Source organism: Lepidochelys kempii, chromosome 2 (genome assembly GCF_965140265.1).
Source record: "Lepidochelys kempii isolate rLepKem1 chromosome 2, rLepKem1.hap2, whole genome shotgun sequence".
Taxonomy (NCBI): Eukaryota; Metazoa; Chordata; order Testudines; family Cheloniidae; genus Lepidochelys; species Lepidochelys kempii.
In genome coordinates this window covers 269,444,783-269,452,993 of record NC_133257.1, presented here as the reverse complement: position 1 = coordinate 269,452,993, position 8,211 = coordinate 269,444,783, and positions in this window count along the sequence as shown.

Below are 8,211 nucleotides of genomic sequence, written 5' to 3'. Positions count from 1 at the left end.
GAGTGAGCCCCGTCACTGGCTGACGCACGAGCTCACTGCTCAAGCATACGCTGTTCGAAGAGGTGAGTCACCTGTCACAACGTCACCGGGCAGGGACGAGCTATTTCTAGGGTAGCACAGAAGAGGGCTAAGGAGAGATCATAACCTTCCTGAGAACCTTCTCCACTCACGTGGTTCAGCGGTTCTCAAACGTGGCCACCTGGGGCTTTTCCTGCAGCCACAGCCTCATGGGCTGTGATGGGGGTGGGAGAGGGGGAAGGTTTGAGGGCCAAGTAGTGCCCCTCCCCTTCTCTGTTGCTCCCGGATGCACCTCCTCTTACCCTTTCTGGACCTTACGTTTCCCATTTATAAAGCGAGGATAATAATAACTGCCTCTCTCCCTCACAGGGCAGGCTGTGAGACGCAATTCATGTGTGTGTGAAGGGCTGAGAGATACTTGGATTGAGGGTACCTGCAGCAGTGCACATTTCTGGTGGTTTCTTATACTAACCGTGTCGATTCAACAGGGTTTGCAGACAGCACAGGTTGTCTTGGGTTTAAAGGTTTGGTCTGTGGCAAAAGAGTTCAGGCTCCCAGATCCCCTGTGGTTGAAAAACCAGGCACTACATGGAAACAAGCTAAGAAATTCCATTCTTGATTAAAAAGAACCAACTTTCTAATCCCCAGCCATTTACATAATAAACACCCCACAAGCCCTCCAAGGGCAACAAGACACTCTTGTGTAGACATTAGATATACATGGCTACAGGACACACCTGGCCCTGCACTCACAGCACAGGATTCATGACTCTATCCACACCTAGGGTATGTCTACACTAAGGAATAAGATCGAATTTATAGAAGTCGGTTCTTTAGAAATCGGTTTTATATATTCGAGTGTGTGTGTCCCCACAGAAAATGCTCTAAGTGCATTAAGTGCATTAACTCGGCGGAGCGCTTCCACAGTACCGAGGCTAGAGTCGACTTCCGGAGCGTTGCACTGTGGGTAGCTATCCCACAGTTCCCGCAGTCTCCGCTGCCCATTGGAACTCTGGGTTGAGATCCCAATGCCTGATGGGGCTAAAACATTGTCGCGGGTGGTTCTGGGTACATATCGTCAGGCCCCCGTTCCCTCCCTCCCTCCGTGAAAGCAAGGGCAGACAATCGTTTTGCGCCTTTTTTCCTGAGTTACCTGTGCAGACGCCATACCACGGCAAGCATGGAGCCCGCTCAGGTAACCGTCACCCTATGTCTCCTGGGTGCTGGCAGACGTGGTACGGCATTGCTACACAGCAGCAGCAACCCCTTGCCTTGTGGCAGCAGATGGTACAGTATGACTAGTAGCCGTCATTGTCATGACGGTGCTCCTGGCCACGTCGACTGGGAGTGCCTGGGCAGACATGGGCGCAGGGACTAAATTTGGAGTGACTTGACCAGGTCATTCTCTTTAGTTCTGCAGTCAGTCCTATTGAACTGTCTTATGGTGAGCAGGCAGGCGATACGGATTGCTAGCAGTCGTACTGTACCATCTTCTGCCGGGCAGGCAAGAGATGAGGATGGCTAGCAGTCGTATTGTACCATCTTCTGCCAGGCAGGCAAGAGCTGAGGATGGCTAGCAGTCGTACTGTACCATCTTCTGCCGAGCAGCCATGAGATGTGGATGGCATGCAGTCCTTCTGCACCGTCTGCTGCCAGCCAAAGATGTAAAAGATAGATGGAGTGGATCAAAACAAGAAATAGACCAGATTTGTTTTGTACTCATTTGCCTCCTCCCCTGTCTAGGGGACTCATTCCTCTAGGTCACACTGCAGTCACTCACAGAGAAGGTGCAGCGAGGTAAATCTAGCCATGTATCAATCAGAGGCCAGACTAACCTCCTGCTGTAGCTCACGAAAGCTTATGCTCTAATAAATTGGTTAGTCTCTAAGGTGCCACAAGTACTCCTTTTCTTTTTGCGAATACAGACTAACACGGCTGTTACTCTGAAACCTAACAATAACTTAGGTGCACCATTTCTTATTGGACCCCTCCGTGAAGTCCTGCCTGAAATACTCCTTGATGTAAAGCCACCCCCTTTGTTGATTTTAGCTCCCTGAAGCCAACCCTGTAAGCCGTGTCGTCAGTCGCCCCTCCCTCTGTCAGAGCAACGGCAGACAATCATTCCGCGCCTTTTTTCTGTGCGGATGCCATACCAAGGCAAGCATGGAGGCCGCTCAGCTCACTTTGGCAATTAGGAGCACATTAAACACCACACGCATTATCCAGCAGTATATGCAGCACCAGAACCTGGCAAAGCGATACTGGGCGAGGAGGCGACGTCAGTGCGGTCACATGAGTGATCAGGACATGGACACAGATTTCTCTGAAAGCATGGGCCCTGCCAATGCATGCATCATGGTGCTAATGGGGCAGGTTCATGCTGTGGAACGCCGATTCTGGGCTCGGGAAACAAGCACAGACTGGTGGGACTGCACAGTGTTGCAGATCTGGGATGATTCCCAGTGGCTGCGAAACTTTCGCATGCGTAAGGGCACTTTCATGGAACTTTGTGACTTGCTTTCCCCTGCCCTGAGGCGCATGAATACCAAGATGAGAACAGCCCTCACAGTTGAGAAGCGAGTGGCGATAGCCCTGTGGAAGCTTGCAGCGCCAGACAGCTACCGGTCAGTTGGGAATCAATTTGGAGTGGGCAAATCTACTGTGGGGGCTGCTGTGATGCAAGTAGCCCACGCAATCAAAGATCTGCTGATATCAAGGGTAGTGACCCTGGGAAATGTGCAGGTCATAGTGGATGGCTTTGCTGCAATGGGATTCCCTAACTGTGGTGGGGCCATAGACGGAACCCATATCCCTATCTTGGCACCGGAGCACCAAGCCGGCGAGTACATAAACCGCAAGGGGTACTTTTCGATAGTGCTGCAAGCTCTGGTGGATCACAAGGGACGTTTCACCAACATCAACGTGGGATGGCCGGGAAAGGTGCATGAAGCTCGCATCTTCAGGAACTCTGGTCTGTTTCAAAAGCTGCAGGAAGGGACTTTATTCCCAGACCAGAAAATAACTGTTGGGGATGTTGAAATGCCTATAGTTATCCTTGGGGACCCAGCCTACCCCTTAATGCCATGGCTCATGAAGCCGTACACAGGCAGCCTGGACAGTGGTCAGGAGCTGTTCAACTACAGGCTGAGCAAGTGCAGAATGGTGGTAGAATGTGCATTTGGACGTTTAAAGGCGCGCTGGCGCAGTTTACTGACTCGCTTAGACCTCAGCAAAACCAATATTCCCACTGTTATTACTGCTTGCTGTGTGCTCCACAATATCTGTGAGAGTAAGGGGGAGACGTTTATGGCGGGGTGGGAGGTTGAGGCAAATCGCCTGGCTGCTGGTTACACGCAGCCAGACACCAGGGCGGTTAGAAGAGCACAGGAGGGCGCGGTACGCATCAGAGAAGCTTTGAAAACCAGTTTCATGACTGGCCAGGCTACGGTGTGAAAGTTCTGTTTGTTTCTCCTTGATGAAACCCCCCCGCCCCTTGGTTCACTCTATTTCCCTGTAAGCTAACCACCCACCCCTCCTCCCTTCAATCACCGCTTGCAGAGGCAATAAAGTCATTGTTGCTTCACATTCATGCATTCTTTATTCATTCATCACACAAATAGGGGGATGACTACCAAGGTAGACCAGGAGGGGTGGTGCAGGAGGGAAGGAAAATGCCACACAGTACTTTAAAGGTTTACAACTTTAAAATTTATTGAATGACAGCCTTCTTTTTTTTGGGTAATCCTCTGTGGTGGAGTGGCTGGTTGGCCGGAGGCCCCCCCACCGCTTTTTTGGGCATCTGGGTATGGAGGCTATGGAACTTGGGGAGGAGGGTGGTTGGTTACACAGGGGCTGTAGCAGCGGTCTGTGCTCCAGCTGCCTTTGCTGCAGCTCAACCATACACTGGAGCATACTGGTTTGGTCCTCCAGCAGCCTCAGCATTGAATCCTGCCTCCTCTCATCACGCTGCCGCCACATTTGAGCTTCAGCCCTGTCTTCAGCCCGCCACTTACTCTCTTCAGCCCGCCACCTCTCCTCCCGGTCATTTTGTGCTTTCCTGCACTCTGACATTATTTGCCTCCACGCATTCGTCTGTGCTCTGTTAGTGTGGGAGGACAGCATGAGCTCGGAGAACATTTCATCGCGAGTGCGTTTTTTTTTCTTTCTAAGCTTCACTAGCCTCTGGGAAGGAGAAGATCCTGTGATCATTGAAACACATGCAGCTGGTGGAGAAAAAAAAAGGGACAGCGGTATTTAAAAAGACACATTTTATAAAACGGTGGCTACACTCTTTCAGGGTAAACCTTGCTGTTAACATTACATACATAGCACATGTACTTTCATTACAAGGTCGCATTTTGCCTCCCCCCACCGCGTGGCTACCCCCTCAACCTTCCCCCCTCCCTGTGGCTAACAGCGGGGAACATTTCTGTTTAGCCACAGGCAAACAGCCCAGCAGGAATGGGCTCCTCTGAGTGTCCCCTGAAGAAAAGCACTCTATTTCAACCAGGTGACCATGAATGATATCTCATTCTCCTGAGGATAACACAGAGAGATAAAGAACGGATGTTGTTTGAACGCCAGCAAACATACACTGCAATGCTTTGTTGTACAATGATTCCCGAGTACGTGTTACTGGCCTGGAGTGGTAAAGTGTCCTACCATGAAGGACGCAATAAGGCTGCCCTCCCCAGAAACCTTTTGCAAAGGCTTTGGGAGTACATCCAGGAGAACCGCGAATGCCAGGGCAAAGTAATCCTTTCACATGCTTGCTTTTAAACCATGTATAGTATTTTAAAAGGTTCACTCACCAGAGGTCCCTTCTCCGCCTGCTGGGTCCAGGAGGCAGCCTTGGGTGGGTTCGGGGGGTACTGGCTCCAGGTCCAGGGTGAGAAACAGTTCCTGGCTGTCGGGAAAACCGGTTTCTCTGCTTGCTTGCTGTGAGTTATCTACAACCTCCTCCTCCTCCTCCTCTTCTTCGTCCCCAAAACCTGCTTCCGTATTGCCTCCATCTCCATTGAAGGAGTCAAACAACACGGCTGGGGTTGTGGTGGCTGAACCCCCTAAAATGGCATGCAGCTCATCATAGAAGCGGCATGTTTGGGGCTCTGACCCAGAGCGGCCATTCGCCTCTCTGGTTTTCTGGTAGGCTTGCCTCAGCTCCTTCAGTTTCACGCGGCACTGCTTCGGGTCCCTGTTATGGCCTCTGTCCTTCATGCCCTGGGAGATTTTGACAAAGGTTTTGGCATTTCGAAAACTGGAACGGAGTTCTGATAGCACGGATTCCTCTCCCCAAACAGCGATCAGATCCCATACCTCCCGTTCGGTCCATGCTGGAGCTCTTTTGCGATTCTCGGACTTCATCATGCTCACCTCTGCTGATGAGCTCTGCGTGGTCACCTGCAGCTTGCCACGCTGGCCAAACAGGAAATGAGATTCAAAAGTTCACGGTTCTACCTGGCCAGTGCATCTGAGTTGAGAGTGCTGTCCAGAGCGGTCACAATGGAGCACTCTGGGATAGCTCCCGGAGGCCAATACCGTCGAATTGTGTCCACAGTACCCCAAATTCGAGCCGGCAAGGCCGATTTAAGCGCTAATCCACTTGTCAGGGGTGGAGTAAGGAAATCGATTTTAAGAGCCCTTTAAGTAGAAATAAAGGGCTTCATCATGTGGACGGGTGCAGGTTTACATCGATTTAATGCTGCTAAATTCGACCTAAAGTCCTAGTGTAGACCAGGGCCTAGTGTGGCATGGAACATTCAAAACAGCTTTGCTCACATTTATTGAGTTTCTCTCCCAGTGAGTTCAGCTGGGGGAGGAGAACTCAGCAATGACACGTCTGTCTCAGCCGCTTCGCTGCCCTCTGCAGCCGTGGAAGCAGGGGATACGCTGAGGATCCCCACAGTGTTGGGGAATTCTCGGGTGGTGTAGAACCACGTTAACAGGTGATGTGCCTTGTGGTGAAGGGGCAAGTCCAAAGTGAACTTGCACCCCGGCAATCCCCTGCTGCCGGAACGGCTCCCTGGGGCTTTGAGCAGCTGACATGTTAGAGCAGCTATGAGGTGCTATCGCATAGGCTGGGGACAGACTCCTGGATCAGGGGAGTGTAAAGGTGTTAAAGCCCCTTGACCCCACGTTCCCCGAGTCTGGTGCTCAGCAGACCTTGGTCAGAGCAGGGATGTTCAAACACAATCTGTTTCTGTGGTTCTTTGCATGTAAATAGACCCCTACGGAGTCTCCTTCCTGTGTCATTCCCTTGCTAAGGTGTCCCTCCACCACCGACACACAGAAAGCGTTCTTTCCCCTGCCCTAACTCTAAGCATGTGATGGGGCTATTCTCCCAGGAACCGATTTTACCCACAGTCAGTGCATTTAATCTGATTCTCTGCTGTGTGAGTTTTCTCGTGCGCTGTCAGATGTATCCATTGGCTGAAGCTCTTTCCACACTGGCTGCATATGTGGTGGCTTGCCGAGGGCGTGGGGCTGCCGGTGGCTCGCCGAGGGCATGGGGCTGCTGGTGGCTCGCCGAGGGCGTGGGGCGGCTGGTGGCTCGCCGAGGGCGTGGGGCTGCTGGTGGCTCAGCATGTGGTTGCTCTGCTTTAAGCTGTTCCCACATTCTGTGCCTGTGAAGGGCCTCTCTGCTGCATGGCATTCCAGTGGCCTGATCGGTTTTGGCTCCTTCCCAAAGCCCCTCCTGCTGTCACTGTAGCGATGTATCATGTCCTGCAGGTGGATTCTCAGACTCAAGTCTATGCTGCACTCAGGACATCGATAGGAGGCCTGGTGTACCGAGACCCCCTGAGTCTTGCCGATGTCCCTCCTACACTGGGCACAATGCGGGGTCACGTCCACCCCGTGGACTCTCTAGTGCTTGTTCAAGCCGCTCTTCTGCGGAAGATCTTCCCGCGGCGTAGGCAGGCGTGGGGCCGCTCCCCGGTGTGGATACACTGGTGGATGATCAGCATCTCCTTTTGCCAGAAGCTCTGCCCACAGTCGGTGCAGGGATAGGGCCATTCCCCCATGTGGATTGCCTGGTGCTTCAACAGGATCTTCCTCTGCCGGAAGCTCTTCCCACACTCAGCACAGGCATATGGCCGCTCCCCCGTGTGCAGATGCTGGTGTGTCAGAAGCATCTGTTTATGCCGGTAGCTCTTCTCCCACACTCTCTGCCTTGGTGTGGCCTCTCCCCCATGGGCACAATCTGATGCACCTTCAGGATCTTCTTCTGCCGGAAGGTTTTTGCCACACTCAGTGCATTTACACCGCCCTCTCCCCTGGATGCAGATACCTGGATGCACCTTGAGCATCTTCCTTTACCTGAGGATATTTCTGTTAGGTTTGCCCTTTGCAGACCCACAGGGATAAATCTAACACCTCTCCTCTGGATTCTTTCCCACATTCATATGGGTATAAAGTTTGTGGCTTTGTTGGAACCTCTTCCACAACACACTAATGTCTAGTGTGTTTCCTGCTCGGTTCCTGTATCACATTGTGTGGGCTCCTGCAGTGTCTCCCACTGTCACAGCTCTGGAAGCCATTCTCTTCCCAGCTTCTTGAGACCGCTCCATGTTGATGCTTTTCCTTTTCAACCATGGGACCTCACCTGCTGGGTATAATAAAGGAATTCTGAAGTTATTTTGTTGACAGTGGATGGTGACATTAAAAAACAAAGACAAACACCGCCCCCAAACCAGAGTCAATATCCCGGAACACTGAGGTCAAATTCAGCAGTGGTTCATAGATTTTAAGACCAGGAAGGACCATTATGCCAATCCCATCTGGAGAGAGTCCAGCGGAGGCCAACAAAAATGATTAGGGGGCTGGGGCACATGACTTATGAGGAGAGGTTGAGGGAACTGGGCTTGTTTAGTCTGCAGAAGAGAAGAGTGAGGGGGGTTTTGATGGCAGCCTTCAACTACCTGAAGGGGGGTTCCAAAGAGGGTGGAGCTCGGCTGTTCTCAGTGGTGGTAGATGACAGAACAAGTTGCAGTGGGGGAGGTCTAGGCTGGATATTAGGAAACACCATTTCACTAGAAGGGTGGTGAAACACTGGAATGGGTTCCCTAGGGAGGTGGTGGAATCTCCTTCCTTAGAGGTTTTTAAGGCCCAGCTTGACAAAGCCCTGGCTGGGATGATTTAGTTGGGGTTGGTCCTGCTTTGAGCAGGGGGTTGGACTAGATGACCTCCTGAGGT